Raw genomic sequence first — 21,299 nt, 5'->3', positions numbered from 1 at the left:
TATTCTACAGTGTTATATATTAGTTTTTGACCCACTTCGCATTACGCGATTTTTACATTGCAGATTTTTCACAATCGCAAAATAATCTCGAATATGAATATTCGCGAATATGTGACGAATATTCTACCACATATTCGCGAAATATCGCGAATTCGAATATTGGACCTACCGCTCATCACTATTGATAATTTAAAATAGGATTGTTGATTGGCAAAACAGGATTTTGGGGTAAAAGTACAAGAATAACACTGAAGCACATGGCAAAATGGCTGCCTATAGATAGGATTAGATGTCTAGCTAACAGTAGTAACAACTACCTGAGTAACAATTAACAATTACAACTAATTGAACAGCTCTGCATAACATAATATCCCTGAAACAAGGTAGATCTCTCACCAGATATGATTTTACAAGGATGGTGGAGTTTGAGAAGGAGATATGCAAAAGGACGGCTCTGCTGATGTGTCCTGGAGACTAGAGGCTTCTCTTTCCCAGCATTCTTTGCACTCCCACAATGCAGTGCACCACCCACAATACAGTAGTCTTTGTAACAGGAAAAACAAAGTTTAATACAACTTAACACCGCTAAATGGTGCTATAACCACATTAAACACTTCAGAATTACCAAGGCTCTGGCAGAATGAACTAAAATCATTTTCTAACCCTGCTGGGAAGAACACTGCCTTTCCCCAAACTAACACGAAAGACTGTCTTGTTAGTGAGGGCTGACAGTCCATCACAATCTCACAAGATGGAGAACTTTAGTTTTGGGGGTTAGAGCAGAGATATATAGTGGTATACAATCCTTATACATATGTTCACCAAATTGACTATATGATCTCATTAAAGAACACTGTACAGTACATGAATCACTACAGCAGAGCTGTAGATGCTCTTTCCACCATCTCATGGGAACATTGTATCTTAGAAGCAATGCTCTATTATAAGGTATAAAATGGAACATGCTATGACTATTTCCTGCCTGATTCCAAACGAAAAAGCTTTTGTATACCACCATATGAAATCAGTCATACACAGAACTGGAATAGGTTCAGGGACTGCTAAGGACATCATATTATGGCTCCTTACAGCTTGAGATCTGTAAAAGGACACGTGTGCATAGCTAGGAATTCATGGTCCAAATGGTGGCATCCAGTCCTCCAAATGCAACAAACATAGACCAGCAACAAGTGAGGTTGCTCTTTTTTGAAGATCAGTCCTAGTTACTCAAGAACAGCAGAACAGACCTGGAAGTTTTAATGTCATACAACTCCATTAAAGGGATTGTCTCACTTCAGCAAATGGCATTTATCATGTAGACCAAGTTATAGCAAGGCAATTTCTAAGTATTATGATTATCCATATTGCTTCCTTTGTTGGCTTGATTCATTTCTCCATCGCATTATACACTGCTAGTTCCTAGGGGTTACAGTTACTGGAAATGAGCAGTATATAATGTAATGAAAAAAATGAATCAAGCCAGCAAAGCAGGCAATATGGATAATGACAATACATTAGTAAGTGCCTTGTATTACTTTTCTCTACATGATAAATGCCATTTGCTGAAGTGAGACCACCCCTTTAAGTGGATTTGATCTTTTCATTTTATAAATGTATTAGACAAAATGAAGGAGAAAGGGTTTTGTGCGGTTATTAATTCATGACTTCAAACTGAAAAGAAATAAAATGAATGTCCCTACAAGGTCGCATTAACCTGCCTTTTATATCACCTGAAAGTGTACTTCTATTACCACTTGATTGGTGAGAGATCTATGAATTTCTAGTGGAATAGTTAATTATTTAACAATTCAAAATGATTGTTCTAGTTTGGCTTTTTAACTAATGATATTCAGATTCCTGCTCTGTTCCTAACTTTTATGAGTTACAATTCTACTAATCTGCCCAACGAGCTCAAAGAGACAGATTCTGGCAAGCACAAGGTGATGGAATTGGGGCGCAGATGTTTGCAATATGGATTGGTTTCAGTGGGAAATATGATGGAGGCTAAAAATACAAACTGGAAAATGCCTGCTATATTCTGCAATGTGGTTACTAGGCTGATACTAAAGATATCACGTAACTGCACTATATGGTAAGGAGATATTCTTGTAGGTGCGTAGTTTTACGCCTTTTGCTAATCGTGTGAGAAAGCATGAATAAGTCATTAAAGGTGTGATAACAGTTACGTATAATAAGGAACAGTAGAACAAACCAATCTGTCTCTTAAAGGTTTAGCTTTGCAGCAGGATTGTCTTCAGAGGCAAATTACTGTCCATATCAATTTTGCGGTGGGCCATGGCTCTTTTCTTATCACAGGAACGTTACAGTAATTGTTGACATGGATTCGGCACATTACTGCTGATGCCAATCATTGTCCTCAGCTGTAAACCACTGAGGACGGTGATTGGCTGCAGCAGTCAGGTGCCATATTCAGGAACATTACAGTGGTGAATGCGATTTCATCCCTTGTGTCATTTTCCTCGGTCAACCTAACTTTAACCATATAGTCTCTATATTCTGCTCAGCAAAGTCTTATGGGCTTATGTACATGACCATTTCCTTTTTATTAAGTTCGCAAAACATGGATACCAGTCGTGGGTGTTCCGCATTTTACAGAATGTAGAACTGTCCTATCCTTGTTCGTAAAACAACATGTTTTTTTAGTTTTTTTTCGTGGCTACGGAATAGACATACAGATGCAGCCACACCACTAGTCTCAGCAACAGATGCATGCTACCGTTATGCAGAACTGAAAATATCTATTCGCGAAGATCTCCAGTCTGCTTTCACTAAGCTTTAACATGAAATAGCTTCCTTACGCACACACATGTCACATGTTGAAAATAAAATGGCTGAAATTACTACAGCCCACAATTAACCTGTTGATGTACCTTTTCTGTGAAGGAGAAATACTCTATGCTTAAAGGGACACTGACAGGCCCAATAAGCATATTTAGGTGTATATATATGACAGTACAGGTCTTCTAAAGTGTATTAGAATCATCTAAGTATCCCCCCTGTCCACCATATAAATACAGTAAACTGAAGTTTTATAACCTGGTTGTAGCGTCTTCAATCTGCCCAAGGGGCGGCGTTTCATCTCCACTTGCGCCCAGCCAGCCACCCCCAACTGCCGTTTTGAAGCGCCGCCCAGCTCATCAATATTCACTTCGCTGGGCGACTACTACTGTCCCCGACTGCACAAGATCCGGCGCATGCCCAATACAATCCTATGGGCATCAGCCTCCATCTTATCTTCAGCGCATGCGTCCGGCACCCTCACTGGCCGGGATCACACAGCGCCTACGTTCAGTCAGCATCTTCGAGGCCGCTTCAGCCCCTTCAGTATGCGCATGTGCCGGGCACTGTTCAGAGCAGCGCTTCAGAGCGCTGCTCTCTTACACCTCAGAATGGGTTAATACTAGAGGCCGATGCCCATAGGATTGTATTGGGCATGCGCCGGATCTTGTGCAGTCGGGGACAGTAGTAGCCGTCCAGCGAAGTGAATATTGATGAGCTGAGCGGTGCTTCAAAACGGCAGTTGGGGGGCGGCTGGCTAGGCGCAAGTGGAGATGAAACGCCGCCCCTTGGGCAGATTGAAGACGCTTCAACCAGGTTATAAAACTTCAGTTTACTGTATTTATAAGGTGGACAGGGGGTATACTTATATGATTTTAATACACTTTAGAAGACCTGTACTGTCATCATATATATACCTGAATATGCTTATTGGGCCTGTCAGTGTCCCTTTAAAAGTTTAAATAGCAGACATAGAAGGCAGCTAGAGGCTAAACAATGTGAGGTTTCCCTGGCATTACAGAAATGGTCAATGTTTAGAGAATCTAAATCACTTCCCAAATGATTACTTTGCCACAAGTTTTATCTACTGATTTAATAGTTCAAAGGGCACATAGACTCCCCAAACCTAAAGCATTACCAGCCTTGGTACAATGGGATGCGATAGCCCGTATACACTTTTTCCATATCAAAGAGAAACTTATGGTCACTGCTTGCAATTATCCATCTCTGCTGGTACAGTTTCAATCAGTCACCATGTTTGCCAATCTTTTGGCTACCACATTGGCACATTGAATGCAGCACTAGCACAACACTGCTCTGTGAGCACAACGTGCAATATAAATGGGGCTTTCCAGTTAAAGAGGTTATGCAACATATTGCGACATCCCCGGAAAAAGCCTAGTGTCTCTTCCAGGACTATCTCCTTTCTCCTGCAGATGATTTTAATGACCAAATCAGGAGAAGTTCACAGTGGCACCTTTCAGAACCAGTAGATAACAGTTACGCAGGGAAGAGCAGAACAGTGTAATGTGGTAGGGTGAGGTTGTGCCCACCTGCCTTTTTCTTGTTGCTGGCATCTTATGTGCACATTCTTGGGCATGTTAATATCCCTTATTTTGTCTAGCCATAACTCATATAATCTTCTTAGTTGACATTTCAAATGTGGCCCTCACTATGTGGATAACTACTATATCTTTACTGTTGTACAGTATATAATATGCACCCTGATAATGATGTAAATCTGTCTGGAGTGCATACCTCTTTCCCTCGGATCTCACTTAGCTTCTCCATCTGATGTTACATGCTGATATCGGTAGGAATGAGTGCTATCGCGGTCACTGCAGAAATATGTCTACTGTGGTTACTCGCTTGAGAAAGGTTCCATAGAGAGGACCGAAACGTTGCATCTGGTGTAAAAAAACACTAATTATTTTAGGAAGTGCCGTGGAATTTCTCATTTTATACTGTGGTTACTAGTGATGAGCGGCAGGGACTATATTTGAATTTGCAATATTTCACAAATATTTGGGCGACTATTTATCATATATTCACAAATTCGGGATTATTTTCTTTATTGCGAAAAATCGGCAATATAATATTCACGTAATGCGCAAGAAATACAGGCGTGGGTCACTTTTGCTTATTATTTAATCTTATAGGAGCCTCAAGGTCAGTCTCATAGGAATGAATAGAGAAGTAACTGACTTCCTGTCCTGTGTCAGTTGGAGATCAGAGTGTTGGTCACATGACACAGATAAGGATCAGAAGGGAGGTTATAAGTCATAAATACAGTGACTAGTGAGATTACCTTCACTATAGATTACCAGGTCACAACATTTTTCTGGGAGTGCTACTTTAAGCTCTGGCACAATGTATACCAGTTAAGATTCTGCATCATTGATGGAGTGTCACCACACAGGAGAGGCAGGAATCAAGAACTTTGCCTAAAGAGATTACAGCTCAGATTGACTATAAGGGATTGAAAGGAGAATTTCAAGTAGGAACATTCATTTGAGCTGCAGGGATTAGTTAACCACAGGTATAAATATGAGATTGTACAGCATCAATTATTGTACCCAACCAATGGGTTGTGTTTTTGTTCCTTTTCTGATTCTTCTTTCCCTCTTTCAAATGACCACATCTTGCAAGCCCCTCTTGTTCAGAGAACTGGGATTTTTGGAGAATCTACTTGGATTGCCACAGCACAGCTTCTACTGCAGTAGATTTTTTTGGGCATTATGCAGCTGCCAAAAAAGAGCAGGGAGCAGTGAGCAATACCAGCAATACACTGATAGCTCCCTGGCTCGCAGCTCCTGTGTACTAATGGGCACTTCTACAATGGAAGAGCTCATTAGTAACAATTAGATCATTGTTTTTGCATAAAAACAATTAGATAATTGTTTTTACATAAAATTCTGCCCCCACCGATCTGCGGGTAGAGCTGGGATGATGGGTAGGCAAAATTAGGTGCCCTAAAAAAAAAAAAAAAATTGTAACTAATATGCTCTTCCATTTTAGAAGTGCCCATTAAGAGAGGAGGCATATGAAGCGGTGAGTGTAATGCGGCATTGGCATTACTCACTGCTCCCTGGTTTTCTTCTTGGTGAGCCAGAGCCCTGTTGTGTCCTGCAAGAGGACTTGATGTGCATACTGCACAGACGCGCACTATGAACTGACGCTGTGCGGCTTCAGGTCATAGTGCAGTGCATGAGCCTGGAGGAAAAGTAGAGTGGACCAGGAGTGGCGGTGACACCTGGGGCACAAGAAGAGAGGTGAGTTAGCTTTTCTTTCCCTCTGATCGGAAGTCTGCATTTAGGGGGTAGGAGTTATAGGGGAGAGGTTTAAGTGGGGTAAGATATGGGGTCTTTTTTACTCAACTTTTATTTAAACATGCATTAAAACATTCAAATAGTATGACTATAAATAGACATACTGCACACAGGGGCATAGCGTGGGGGGGGGGCCAGGGGGGCCGTTGCCCCGGGCGCCAAATTGAAGGGGGCGCCAGGCAGAAAGCAGTAAAATGAGGGTGATGGAAGCCTATGGCTCCCATCCCCTCCGATCCGCCTGGCCTGACGCTTTAAGAAGCAGCAGAGCGGCACAGGAGTCCAGGAGATCGTGATTATATCACCAAGACCTCCTGCGCCGGGTCTCGCGAGATGACACGATGACGTGGCGCAGTAGGGCAGTGTGATGTGTTCCTGACCGCCTGCGCCGGGACGCCCAAGCAAAGACTACAAGAAGTGATGGAGAGGTGAGTATTATATTTTTTTTATGGAAGTACTGGGGGCACTATGGAGGTGGGCAGAAGAGATACAAAGGAGGCCAGTATATTTAGAAAGAATGAGCAACATTTTATATTATACAGGGTGGCCATGATATATTATACAGGGGACAATTATATATTATAGTTATACAAGGGGGCCATAATATATAATAATTATACAAGGGAGCCATCATATATTATACATAAAGGCCATTATATATTATAATTATACAGAGAGGCTATTAATAATGGGCCCTCTGTCTCTGTATAATTCTAATATGTAATGGCCCCCCTGTATAATTATTATATATTATGGCCCCACTGTATAACTATAATTTATAGTTATACAGTGGGGCCATAATATATAATAATTATACAGGGGGGGCATAATATATAATAATTATACAGGGGGGGCCATTATATATTAGAATTATACAGAGGCCCCATTATTAATAGCCTCTCTGTATAATTATTATATATAATGGTCCCTCTGTATAACTAATTATATATTATACAGAAGGCCATTATATAATGTCCCCTTTGTAAAATTATTATTTATTATGGCCCCTCTGTATAACTATAATATAGAATGGCCCCTCTGTATATTATATATAGTGACCCCTATAATATTAGGATATATAATGGCCCCTCTGTATAATTATTATATATAATGACCCCTCTGTAATATTAGGATATATAATGGACCCTTTGTATAATTACTATATATAATGACCCCCCTGTATTATTATAATATATAATGGCCCCTCTGTATTAGGATATATAATGGCCCATTATATATCCAAATATTACAGAGGGGCCATTATATATTATACAGAGGGGGCATAGATGAGACGCGGCTGAAAGAAGGTGTCATAGCGGTCTTATCTCCGAATGAAGACGTTGAGGAAAGTCTACATCACAGGAGAGGTCACTGGATGGATGAGGTATGTGGTGCTGTATTCCCCTGTATATTTTGTAGTGATGTATGTAATGCCCAAACACATATTTGTTATACAGTAGGGTTGGGGGGTGGATTGAGAATTTGGCCCACCCTGCCGCATCCTTGCCCCAGACTTCAGGGGCCTTATACTCATCTACTACATCATCTGTACTTAGAGCGTTACCACCATGTTATCTGTGGTGTTATATAGGACTGCTACATTATCTGTAAAAGGGGCGTGTCCACAGGTTGGGAGGGGGGGGGGGCGCGCCATACATGGCTCGCCCCGGGTGCTGGCAACCCACGCTACGCCACTGACTGCACGTTTCAGATTAATAGAATCATCCATTCTTATGGTCATCTGTATTAAGAAGTACAGTGCCATCCAATCTGAATTTATGCTGCACGTACCAGTAACCCTAGACAGGTAAACACGGCCCCAGTCCTCTGTCTTTCTCCTGATTCCTACCCTATTCCTTGCCTCTGCTGCCAAATGGCATTAACTCCTTTCTGTCAGAACAAGTCAAGTACACGGGGCCCATAAGCAGGGAGTTGCTGTGCTGCCTGCACACCGCATTGGCCAACTGACACCTGTCCTCCGCTCTGGGCTCTGCCGGCATAAAGTGTTACAGTCCAGCAGCTTTACATGAGTAGTGAGAGCAATGTGAGATGACCCATCCATTTTCAGTGCAGCCTGTGGCTGACATCCTTAAACTCGGTGACCTGCTGGAGAGTCTGGATGCTAGAGAGTATGTATGACTGACCGATTCAACCAGCAGACAAAACTTCAGCAGTTAGCATTTCTGTGAGTGACTGTAAGGGTAAATAGACCCTCACACTGTGCTGCAATGTGGAGAGAAGAATATGGGAAGGGTCTGTGTGGCTTTCACTAGTAGTAATAGCTTACTATATGTCATGGTCCCTCCCATGACAGAGATTAGAAGATCTGAGAGACTGGCTGCACATGAGGTTATCTGACAGTCTCTCTGTTTTCACTTGCTGCAGTGTTGTTAGTAATGACACCTAGTACTGCTCCTCTATTTAGTCTGGACACTTCATACCATAAAGTTGATATTCTCTGCCTGGAGTTGGAAGAGCTGGTGTGCAGTCCTCATCCTAGTTCCTGGTCACTTTACTTCTGTTGTTATTCTAGTGTTCCTCCCCTCCCCTTACACTGTGACACTATCAACCACCAAAATAAAACGCCAGTGCAGTGATAGATACTATTACTGCACTAGTTGGACAACTGCAGGGGCTGTCTTTGGAGGTAGATGACCTCCGCACTACCATCTCACAGATCCAGAGACCACAGGCAGCTGGTTCTGGCAGCGGGAACCAGGCCTGTCCTGAACCTAAGGTCGCTCTCCCAGATACATTTTCAGAGGGAAGTGACAACTTTATTCGGTTCAGGGAGTCATGCAAATTATATTTTAAACTACGTCCTAACTCTTCTGGAGACGAAAGTCAAAGTGTGGGTATAATAATTTCACTACTTAAAGGTGACACTCAGTCTTGGGCTTTTTCGTTACCGACCGGATCACAGTCCCTCCGGTCAGTAGATCATTTTTTTAGAACTCTAGGTCTTATCTACGATGACCCAGATTGGATATTGATGGCCGAGTTGTGTTGCTTACAGCAGGGAGATCGTTCTGCGGAGACCTATTGTTCTGAATTTCGGAGATGTATTCTTAGACTGTAGAGGGGTAGCCTTAAAATGTAACCTTTAATAGATCCTCATATTAAGATAAGTCCGCTACATAATCATCAATTAATAAAAACATACATGCATAAAGTGACCACGCATAGACAGAATGGTGCAAAGTACAAAAAAGTGTCAAGATATATTGGGAGGTGAGATTTGAGAGAAGTAGGGACAACAAGGGGATACTGGGTCTCTTCCCCTAGGTACCCCTACACTATTGTTGATTGAGCACTGTACTGCTCGGGTTCTCGGGGACTCGTACCGAATACATCGGGATGTTCGGGTGCTCGAGTATAATGGAAGTCAATGGGAGAATCCGAGCATTAAACAAGGTACCCCCTGCTCTGAAGAGGGGAGTGTGCCTGGTTCATAGGAAAATGTTAGAAATTGATGAAGACACCACTGTTTGGGGACAGCATGGGGAGGATGTCTGGATGCATCTTGGACTCCCAGGTTGCTGCCGGGAACGATGTTGTCCGATTAGTACGCCACCCTTTAAAGACGATTTTAGAGGAAAAATTGTTAGGAAAAATTCTTTCCTGTATATTTACTTGTATATAAAGTGCAAGTTTAGCCAAAAAAGTAGTTGATTTTCGGAACTGGGGCCATGATTAAGAGGGACGGCTGGTGGCATCCGTATCGCACCGCTAGAGATGAAATTTGTGGACCGTCGCAAGACGAACCACAGTGAAAGCATTTGCCAAGAATGTTTTCATTAACCAACAATGAAAGTCGGAGATTCGAAGACGATCCGAGAGGCGATCCGGCGGTGTTATTCCCATAAACCACGAGCAGCTTCGGGGAAACCAAAGTCTTTGGATTCCGGGGGGGAGTATGGTTGCAAAGCTGAAACTTAAACTGGATGGAGCCTGTAGCTTAATTTGACTTAACACGGCATACCTTACCCGGCCCGTACACGGAAAGGATTGACAGATTGATAGCTCTTTCTCGATTCTGTGAGTGGTGGTGCATGGCCGTTCTGAGTTGGTGGAGCGATTTGTCTGGTTAATTCCGATAACCTATGAGACTCCTCCATGCTAATTAGTTACGTGACCCCCGGCGGTGAGGATTGTGTTGACCAGACTCTTATGGGAGAGTGCCTGCTGCTTAGATGACCATCGAAAAAATTCTAGTTAAGGGCCTGCAGGTGAGCTGACCATCGTAAACATTATGGGCGAAGGCCTGCTGCCGCTTTGTTGACTTTAGATAACTTCTGCCTGATTGCATGTCCCTGTGACGTTGATGATCCATTTGGATGTCTGCCGTATCAACTTTCGATGTTCTTTTATGCGCCTAACATGGTGACCACTGGTAACAGGGAATCAGTGTTCAATTCCAGAGAGGAAGCCTGAGAAACAGCTACCACATCCAAGGAAGGCGCAGAAATTACCCACTCCCGACTGTCAGAAGAGGACACCGTCTATTGAAAAATTAAATTTGATGTCACAGAGAATTTTAAGAAGTGCACATGTTACACAGCAGAAGTGGGCCTGGTCAGGTCACTGTCAGAAGAGGACACGTCTATTGAAAAATTAAATTTTATGTCCGAATTTTTTTATAAGCACACACATTACACAGCAGATGTGGGCCTGGTCAGGTCACTGTCAGAAGAGGACACTGTCTATTGTAAAATAAAATTTTATGTCACAGATTTTTTTTTGAAGCGAACACGTTACACAGCAGAACGGAAAAACTACACTGGATGTCACTGATATTTTAGGGATGTGCACACATTAAACAGCAGATGTGGCGCAGATAATAACTGTCCGCAGCGGCCACCATCTATGAAAAAAGTGCACTGGATGTCACTGATATTTTAGGGATGCGCACACTTTAAACAGGAGATGTGCCGCGGATAATTGAACTGTCCGCAGCAGACACTATTTAAGGAAAAAGTGCACTGGATGTCACTGATATTTTAGGGATGCGCACACTTTACACAGGAGATGTGGCACAAATAATTTAATTGTCCGCAGCGGTCTAATTTAATTGTCCGCAGGATGCGCTAAAAATATCTATTGCTGCTGTCACACACAATAGTCCTTAAAAGGACTTTTGGGTCTCTGAAAAGTTTTGTGCATAAAAATCTTTCTATTACACTTCCTACATTGCCTGCCCCTTCCTATGCACAGCTCTCTCTTTCACTGAGCAATTTACCGCACGTTACTCTGCAAACATATATTGCTGCTGTCACACACAATAGTCTTTACAAATACTTTTTTGTCTCTGAAACATTTTTGTACAGACATATTATTCAATTACACACCCTACACTGTGTGTCCCTTCCTATGCTCATCTTTCCCTGACTTCAAATGAGCTGAACACGCGTCATCCACGCATTACGGCCAGCCAATCACTGAAATGCCAGTACCCAACATGGCTACCGGCACTACAGCGAGGGCAGTACTTACCTGCACGTTTATTGGCTGCTTAGCTTTGCGTACAGCCATGTGCCGAGCATAGCGATGCTCGAGCCGAACTGGTATTCGGCCGAGCATGCTCGCTCAACACTAATCCCTACAACTAGCTCCAATTTTCCACTCTCTCTAAGTGGCGCTAGTAGTCACTCTTATAGCGGCGATGACTGCCCAGCTTCGTCAGGGGAAACACAAAACAAGTGTACACTCATATCATTTTAAAGGCTCGTGCTAAATCTCCAATAGCCCTGGTCAACTTTGGGCTTAAAAATCAACAGATAGGAGGTCATAAATTAGCAGTGATCAAGCGCTGAATACATAATACTTAGCTCTCCATGTGCTGATGTCCATAGCCTGGCTGAAATCCCGTCCTGCGTATGGCAGTGATAGAGTAGGTGTCCAAGCTGGCGGTATTTAAATCCGCACGGACTAATTTGCTAGCCCGCCCCCCACTGTCATGTGGTCATTCACGTGAGTGGTCACATGGTCGGTCATCTGATAAATCACCTGACCGAACTACTCACGTGATCCCCAAATGCAGATGGAGGAGGCGCGCCCCTGATGCCTGTAGGCGCCTGCCACAGATGAAAAGGAAGCGGTACATAGCAGTGGTAGAGACTTGTCACCATAGTGATACGATTGGAGGGCAGGGCTAAGCGGGAAATGGGGGGATGGATAGAATGGGCCAAAATATACTCCCCCTAAAGCCACGCCCCTTAGATAGTTATTATGGTACTATAGATACCAATTCAAAAAGTGCGCATTGGGTACTGAAAGATATTTATATAGTGCAATAGGGTATTTAGACGGCAGATAAAACAATCAATGAACCAGTAGGATATACATAATAAAGCTCAATGAGAAATTATTTGTAACAGGGTCCCACAGACAAGAGTAAAATGACTCAGTAGTTTGGGGTAATGACAATATTTCCAGAGGGGTCTGGAGTTAATCTGGGATACATTATAATGTCAAATGTAGCAGCCAAATAATAACTGCTTATTTAAGCCCTTAGGTTGGACAGTTTTTAATTCAAATATCCACCATGTCTCCCTCTGCAAAATCCTCTTGTCTCAGTCCCCTCCTCTTTTAAGAGGAGGGACCAACTCTATTGCCATAAATTTCATTCCTGAATAATCACCATCATGACTCAATTTAATGTGCTTAGCCAAGGTGGTGTCTCTACCATGTCTCATGTCCCCTCAGGAGTTCGCCAATCCATCTCCGGAATTTACGAGTGGTTTTTTGCCCACATATTCGAGGCCACACTGTCAAGTAACCTTGTATATGACCCCTTTTGAGCGGCCATTAAGAAAGCGTCTGATGGTATATATTTTTCCTGTAACATTACTCGTGAATTCACGGCCCTGGGGGGGACAAAGGGACATGCAATGAAACTGCTGCAATGATAGCAGCCACACACTGGTTGAAGCCACATTCCTATTCTATCTGTTGCTTCACTAAAATGACTGTGAACCAGATGATCGCGCAAACTTTGGCCTCTCCGGTAGGTGATCTGAGGGGTCTCTGCGATCACTTTTTTAATATAGGGGTAAAGTTGTAAGATATCACCTTACTCACCTTCTTTGTAGCACTATCAAATGTGGCTGTCAACCGTATAGGAATAGTTGCATTTTGCTCTTTTTTGGGGTGAAGGAGCTCGGTCCGATTGCTCTTGTATGCTTTCTTCAGGGTGGATTCAGGATACCTTTTTTCCCGAAACCTTTTACAGAGGTCCCCTGCCTGTTTGTAATCACTCAGGGTAGAGCAATTCCTCCTTATTCTCAGATATTGCCCAGTTGGAATACCCCTTTTTAAAGGCAAAGGGGCTATCCCAGCTCAATAAAGAACTGACAGCCATTGATTTCCTGAAAGTTTTTGTTTTAAGCTCACTCTAACCACCCCTTACAATCTCAATATCCAGGAACAGAAGTGCATCCCTCTTGATCTCAGATGTAAATTTCAGTCCAATGTTATTGTCACTTAAACCACTCACAAAATCAACAAATTCCTCCCCCTCCCCCTTCCATAACAGAAAGATGTCATCAATAAATCAAGCCCATGTGACCACATTAGTGGTCTTTACTGTAGGTGGGTCTCCAAACACAATGGTCCTTTCCCACCATCCCAGGAACAAGTTGGCATACGATGGGGCACAGGGGCTCCCCATCGCAGTGCCTCTGAGTTTGTGGTAAAAGGTACCATTGAACAAAAAATAATTGGAAGTTAATGTAAATTCCAAAAGTTTAAGATTCAGTCGATTGTGTGCTTGAAACTGACAACCCCTAGTAGCTAGAAACGTTTCTACCGCCTTCACTACAAGATGATGTTGAATGGAGGAGTAGAGTGCCTCTACGTCGATCGATGCAAGTAGGGTGTCATCTTCCAAGAAAACACCTTCCAGGCGGCCCAATAGGTTGCCCATATCCCGGAATTGTTTAAAAACCCCTTAATGACCCTGCAATTTTTCACCTTAAGGACCTGGCCATTTTTTGCAAATCTGACATGTGTCACTTTATATGGTAATAACTTTGGAACGCTTTTACTTATCCAAGCCATTCTGAGATTTCTTTCTCATCACAAATTTTACTTCATGACAGTGGTAAATTTGAGTCAAAATATTTCATTTTTATTTATAAAAAAATACAAAATTTACCAAACATTTGGAAAAATTCGTAATTTTCTAAATTTCTATTTCTCTGCTTTTAAAACAGATAGTAATACCTCCTAAAATAGTTTACTTTACATTTCCCATATGTCTACTTCAGATTTGGATCATTTTGTAAATGACATTCAGTGGTGACACAGCTCCCCAAACATAGCACTAAGGAAGAGCTATGGATGTGTGGATGTGTGAGGAGTACTGAAAGGGGTTAACTCTGCAGCTGAGGAGGAAGGGCAGGCTAATCCACAGCTTTGATCTCCTCAGCACCAGAGAAGGAGAATTACAAGTAGCTTAGTTCACATACAACTGTGTGTTTACTCACAGTGACAGTTTAACTGCAGGACAAGATTGTTAGTCCTAGTGCATGAAGTACCTGCAAGTTAAGACGAGCTATCTCGTCCAAGGTCCTGAAGGTGTTAACAAAAGGTGCCAAGATGCGATCAATGTAAATACCCACATTTTGGGGCGCCCCATAAAAGATGATTTTATTGGGGCGCCCCATAAAAGATGATGTCCCTTTGTGAATTTTTGGTAGACTATAAAACGTAGCTACAGTGGGATGTTTCTTATACATAATATCAAATTCGTCTTCTGATATAAGACCCTCAAGTTTAGCCTCTCGTAAAATTATCACCAGTTCTTTCTGATACAAAGGTGTGGGATCAGATTTTAGCTTCTCATATGTGTCCCTGCCACCCAAGAGATTAAGACACAACTTTTTATATTCTGTTGTGTCCATAATAACAACATTGCTCCCCTTATCGGAGGGCTTAATTGTTAAATTCTTGTCGTGTTCAAGATTCTCCAGGGCTTTAAACTCTGCTTTTGTGCAATTAAACCTGGGTTTCCCTGGTACCAAACTTTCTAATTCTTGGGAAACCTGACTAATAAAGACATCTATACAAGACAGATCTCCCAATGGTGGCATTTTTGCACTCTTATTTTTTAATGTCGTAAACGGGCCTCGGCCCCCCTGGGGGGTACTCTCACTTAGGTTAAACAATAACTGAACATCCCGTTGGACGTCCAGTGGGATACCAAGTTCTTTGCTTTCCAGTTTATTAATAACAGCTAAATTTTTGTTTAAGCCCTTCGACAGGGCGTCACATAGTTTTGACCTTTTCTTTAGCTCACATTCACAAAGTTAGTAAAAGTTAAGTTTTAATATCTGGGACAAGTGAGGTTATCAGCCTAAATAGGCTTTATTTTCTGATTAATATGAACCCTTACCAGATAGGGTCTTGTCTGTGTTTTGTAAGTTCCACATCTATTAGAAGCGCATGCTTTATGTATATAAACCTTCTATGAGGAAATAAGGTTATTGGAAAGTATTTTAAAATATTTTACTATGTGATTAACATATATAATTATGCACAAACACACCTCTGTTTGTTTCTTCTCCCCTCTCACCCCTCAACCTGCGCTCCAAAAGTGCTTTTAAATCCCTGAACCCTGAACTTGAAAGGCGTAGACTGTAAATAAACCACTATCTGCTTTTACCAATACTTACCTGGTACTGCATCCCTGCTGACAGCTCTGATATAGAAGTTCCAATTTTTCTTATATCCTCTCAATAACCATTTCACCCCTACGGTCGCATCTTTGGCATGGGTATTATGCTGGTCAGATAATACCAGCGAGGCGAGATACAGCTGTTGTGACTCCTCACAACAGCAGAGGGAAAGTGCAATTATTTTAGATATATTCTAATAGCAAACAGCACCACACATGAGACGCTGCATCCTGTCTTTTCTTCCTCTGGAACATAAGGTTGGGTCTTTCTGTGCTTTACGTATCAGGGTGATATGGGCGTTTAAAGTTGGAGATGAGAAAGGAGTGCCTGTTAGAGCCGAATTGAAGGCTTGGAACATAAAAGGTAGTAGAGTATCATAAAAGGTGGTATAATAAAGAACTGGGAGACCATCTGGACCTGGAGACTTCCCTTTGGCCATTTGTTTCAGGGTTGTATAGATTTCTTTTGAGGTGATGGGTTGACAGAGGTTTAAAGCCTGATCTCCAGATATGGTGGGGAGATGGACCTTTTAAAAAAAATCTTCCATTAGTTCGTGTTTTTTACTCTTAATGTTTTCAGGGTCAGCTGTGTTTACATTGTATATCTCCGAGTAGAAACCGTGGAAGGCTGACGCTATGTCTGTTTAATTGCAGAAATTCTAGACTTACGTTTGCGCTGTCGTAAAATTGCTAACATGAACTTTGTAGGTTTGTTCCCATGTGTGAAGAATTTCTGTTTTAGTGAAAGGTAGAGCTTAAGCTACTTTCCCACTCATGTTTTGTCCAGATCCGTCATGGACGGATCCGTTCAGATAATACAACCGTCTGCATCCTTTCAGAACGGATCCATTTGTATTAGATTTAACATAGCCAAGACGGATCCGTCTTGAACACCATTGAAAGTCAATGGAGTACTGATCTGTTTTCTATTGTGCCAGACTGTGTCACTGAAAACGGATCCGTCCCCATTGACTTACATTGTGTGCCAAGACGGATCCGTTTGCTCAGTTTCATCAGACGGACACAAAAACACTGCAAGCAGCGTTTTGGTGTCCGTCTCCAAAGCGGAATGGAGACTGAACTGATGCAAACTGATGCATTCTGAGCGGATCCTTTTCTATTCAGAATGCATTAGAATGCAAACTGATTCATTTTGGACCGCTTGTGAGAGCCCTGAACGGATCTCACAAACAGAAAACCAAAACGCGAGTGTGAAAGTAGACTTAGCTGACTGGGCATTTAAGGCTTTTTTAAGTTCTTCTCTGGCATCAGATAGTTCCTCTAGTTGTTTGCTATTCTGTGAGTGTTTGTGCGCGTATTCTAATCTGGAGATCTTATCATATAAAATGGCTATCTTTGCACATCTCTCTTTGTTTAGATAGGAGGCTACTGAGATGAATTCTCTTCTGATAAGTGACTTATGTGCTTTCCACACCATATGAGGTGAGGTGTCGCCTGATGTGTTGATTGAGAAGAATTATTTTAGTTTCGCTTCAATCTTCTCTTTTATAACCTGTCTGTCTAGCAGTGTCTCGTTTAAGGTCCAGTTGAGATTCTTAGGCGCCAGGTCTGGTGTGTTGAAGGAGACATACACTGGGGAATGATCATTGGTCCAATCTGTGCCTCGGTGCATAGATGAATTTGGGACACTGGGAGAAGAACATAGTCTAGTCTGTGGTAGTTGTTGTGAGGGGATGAAAAAAAGGTGTAATCACGTGTATTAGGATTGAGTGCTTGCCAGGCATCTACAAGATTGCTTTTATGGATCAATTTTTTAATACAATTTAGCGTGCTTTTGGGTATAGCTGGCGACGCATCAATCTGGGGGTTGAGGGATACATTGAAGTCTCCGGCTACGACTACTAGGCCCTCTTTAAATTCTTCAAATTTCTTACAAACCATTGTCTGTGGGCCACAACAAATGTATAGATTTATGTATTTATTTTCCCTTTTACTAGAAGAAAACGTCCTTTGTTTCTAGTTTTGAGTCTATCAATGAGAAATATGTGTGTTTGTGGATTGCCATGCTCACACTAAGTCTGTTGGAATGAGCAAAGGAACTGTGGTACCAGAGGTTGTAGCAGGAATGTGCAAAATGTTGTATCTTATTGTGCTTAAAATGTGTTTCTTGAATAAATATAATATAGTTTTTTTCTTTGTGTAACTGCTGCAGAATTTGGCTTCTCTTCGCTGGGGACTTAAAGCCTTTCACATTGTATGTAGCTATTCTGAGTGTAGCCATTGTAAAGTGTAGAGGATGTACAGTAGGTCTGGCTGTGTACATACTTCAGTTAAATTGTACCTGGTAGGTATACTAGTCGGACGTGGAGTGATGCTTTGGATCTTGGGCCGGGAAAGATGGGGAAGGAAAGGTGGGAACAGAATCGAGCTAAGACATATAAAACAAAACAGAAATTAACAATAGTACCGATGATCCTCCAATATAAATGAACTAATAGGAGGTTTGGGAAACCTGTATAGGACCAAAAGAGGTCAGAACTTTTGAACATATTCAAATGTTGGCAGCACGTTAAGTGCTACCTATATAAAGGTACTGGTAACATGAAGTGTTAGAAAGGAGTGGTTAGCAGAGTAAACAATCTAATAAAGGTAGGCTTTAATGACCTGGCTACAAAAATAGCTGTCCTAGGTCAGAGCTGGACTGTGATCCGTGCCGGGCACTCCCATGCTCACCAGTCGGGTATAGTAATAACAACTCCAACTGCTAAATCTATAAAGAGGTTGGTGAGACAATACATAGGAGCCCCCAGCTAGGACGCAGGGCTCTGACACAGCTGTGGCATCATGGTAAAACCAATCACGCCAAAGCTGTCAAACAGTAATAGGAGACTAACAAAACCTTTAGTCCTCTTCTGTGATGATGCGTCTCGGAGTCAGTCTTCCTTGATTCTTCTTGATTCTTTGGGTTTTACCAGAGACGACAGTCTCCTTGGGAGTGAATGTAGTGATTTTGGAGTGAATGCAGACATAATTTGTCGCAGACCAGTCAGGAATGTCCACATCTTCGATCTCGAGTGCTTCGCAGAGGTCTGGAAGATCTTTAGGGGTTCTGATGACGTACTTCTTTTCTTCCCAGGTAATTAGCATACCAAATGGGAACAGCCAGTAAAAGGCAATTCTTCTGTGCCTCAGGAGGTCTGTCAGTGGTTTTAAGATGGTCTCTTGTTTAAAGTGATGTGCGAGGTCTTGATATTGGAGAATAGATGAGCCTTCATAGACGATTTGCGTACATTCTCTAGCTTTTTTCATCACTTGTTCTTTTTGAGCGACATATACAAATTTGCAGATCATATCTCTTGGAGGATCATTGGGTCTGTGTTTGGGCCGTAGGGCTCTGTGTGCTCTTTCGATAAGGATAGATTCTGAGTAGCCCTCGCCATGTAGAGAGTGACATTTATCAAGTACTGCTTTTGGTACTACGTCGGGTGCGACTGACTCTAGGACCGCTCTCAGTCGAATGTTATTTCTCCTGCCTCTGTTGTCCTGGTCTTCAATGTATTCAAACAGATTGTTAATATGCTGTTGGTAATGAACCAGAGTATCTGTGTTCTGTTTTGTGTAACTAGTAATGGCGGTTTGTGTGGACTCAAGGACCTCAACTCTGTGGCCTATTTGCCTCATTTCTTTCTTGATTCCTGATAATTCTTCTAGTACTGGGTTGAGACCATTGGACAGGGCCTGTGATAAAAACGACCTAGAAATGGGGAGGTCATAGGATGTGTCCATATTGTTTTCTTCTTCACTGTCTTTTTCTTGTAGAGTAGATACTTGACGTGATGCCGGGCTTTTGGGAGTTGAGTACTGTGCCCCAGGTTGAGTTTGTGTTTTCTTCATTATATATTTATCGAAATCCAATTGGGACGAAGCTGGGCTCTTTGAGGGCCTCTGTGTGTCCTGACTGGGGCCCTTATGTGCTGTAGGACCTGGACCCTTTTGGGTGCGTGGAACCACCCCTTCTGCACTCAGGGGGTTTAGAACATAGTGTTTTTTCTTTAGCTGAGCAGTATAGACTTAAGGTGATTAATTTCCCTTTTTATAGGGGTACTTGGAAACTCAGCAGGTGCTCAGACACTTGGTACTGTGAAAGTTGTGTGGTAAGGAGAGAAAGGCCGATTGCAAATGTTTTCTAAGAACCGTGTGGTCTGTGCAGAAAAAATTGGGTCGTGGCCCTTTAAAATCAAAAGTAGAGCAGACTTCTTAGTAGCAAGGCAAGGAGGTCTAGAAAAATTTAGGCAAGCCAATTAAAGAGTGAGTGTGGTGGGGAGGGAGGAAGGGTGCTCCGGATAGGGAGTGGAAAGAGGAGACTAGCTGGGTTGGGGCTCCGGTGCTATATTGCTCTGAGAGTCATCGTCATCCACTCACCGATATGGCAGGCAAGGTTTCAGACACTCAGCGACTTGTGCCAGCTCGGTATGCTGTTGCAGTGATGCGGCACTGTCTCCACGGTCTTCACCTAACTGGTGAAATGCCGGGTCCGTCGCTTCACACATGGGTCCCAGCAGGGCCTCTGATGCCCAGAGCTGCCTACTTGTAGGTCCCCCGTAAGGTAATGCGGTATGCGGCAGGCCTAGAAATATCACGTTCTGTTTGTAGTTGGGCACACGCGACGTACTTTAGGCCGCGGTCCTCTGGCGAGGTAAGCCGAACTCCGGTCTCCGGTCTGGATGGGGCGATTTGACCGGGAGTTGGTTCAGTTGTCAGTGGATTTTAGCTGTTCCTGGCAGAGCAGTACATATATCCAGCCACTCTCCTCGGATTCCAGACACGCCCCCCTATTTCTGATTTTTCTGATGTATTCTCTGAAAATGGAGTCCAGTTGTTAACTCCACATCGGGAGTATGATTGCCCCATCAATCTTATTCCTGGAGCTAATTTGCCCAAGTCTCGGTTGTATAATCTTCGTGGCCCCGAAAGAGCAGCCATGCGAGAATATATCACATATCAAATCCCCAGTGGATGCAGGGTTTTTCCGTGTAAAGAAAAAGCACAGAACTCTTAGGCCATGTTTGGACTTCCGTGAGCTTAATTATTACTGTCCGTAATCCTTATCCCCTTCCTTTGATCCTGAATTTGTTCAATCAAAATGTCGGTGCCAAGGAGTTCTCTAAGTTAGATTTGAAGGGGCATATAATCTGGTAAGGATCAAGGAGGGGGTCGAATTGAAGAAGCCCTTTAATACCTCTGAAGGTCATTTTGAGAATGTGGTCATGCCTTTTGGGTTGACCAATGTTCCTGCGGTTTTTCAACATTTCATCAATGAGATATTTCATCATCTGGTGGGCAGGTTTGTTGTGGTGTATCTGGATGATATTCTAATTTATTCTCCTGAAATGGAGACACATCGGGATCACGTGAGACAAGTGTTACAAGTTTTACAGATCCTAAGAGAGAATAAACTGTATGCTACGATGGAGAATTGCATATTTGCAGTTCCAGAAGTGCAATTCCAGGGTTATCTTCTCTCATCTTCAGGTTTT

The sequence above is a fragment of the Bufo gargarizans genome, chromosome 3 (genome assembly GCF_014858855.1).
Source record: "Bufo gargarizans isolate SCDJY-AF-19 chromosome 3, ASM1485885v1, whole genome shotgun sequence".
NCBI lineage: Eukaryota > Metazoa > Chordata > Amphibia > Anura > Bufonidae > Bufo > Bufo gargarizans.
This window is presented reverse-complemented; position numbering follows the sequence as displayed.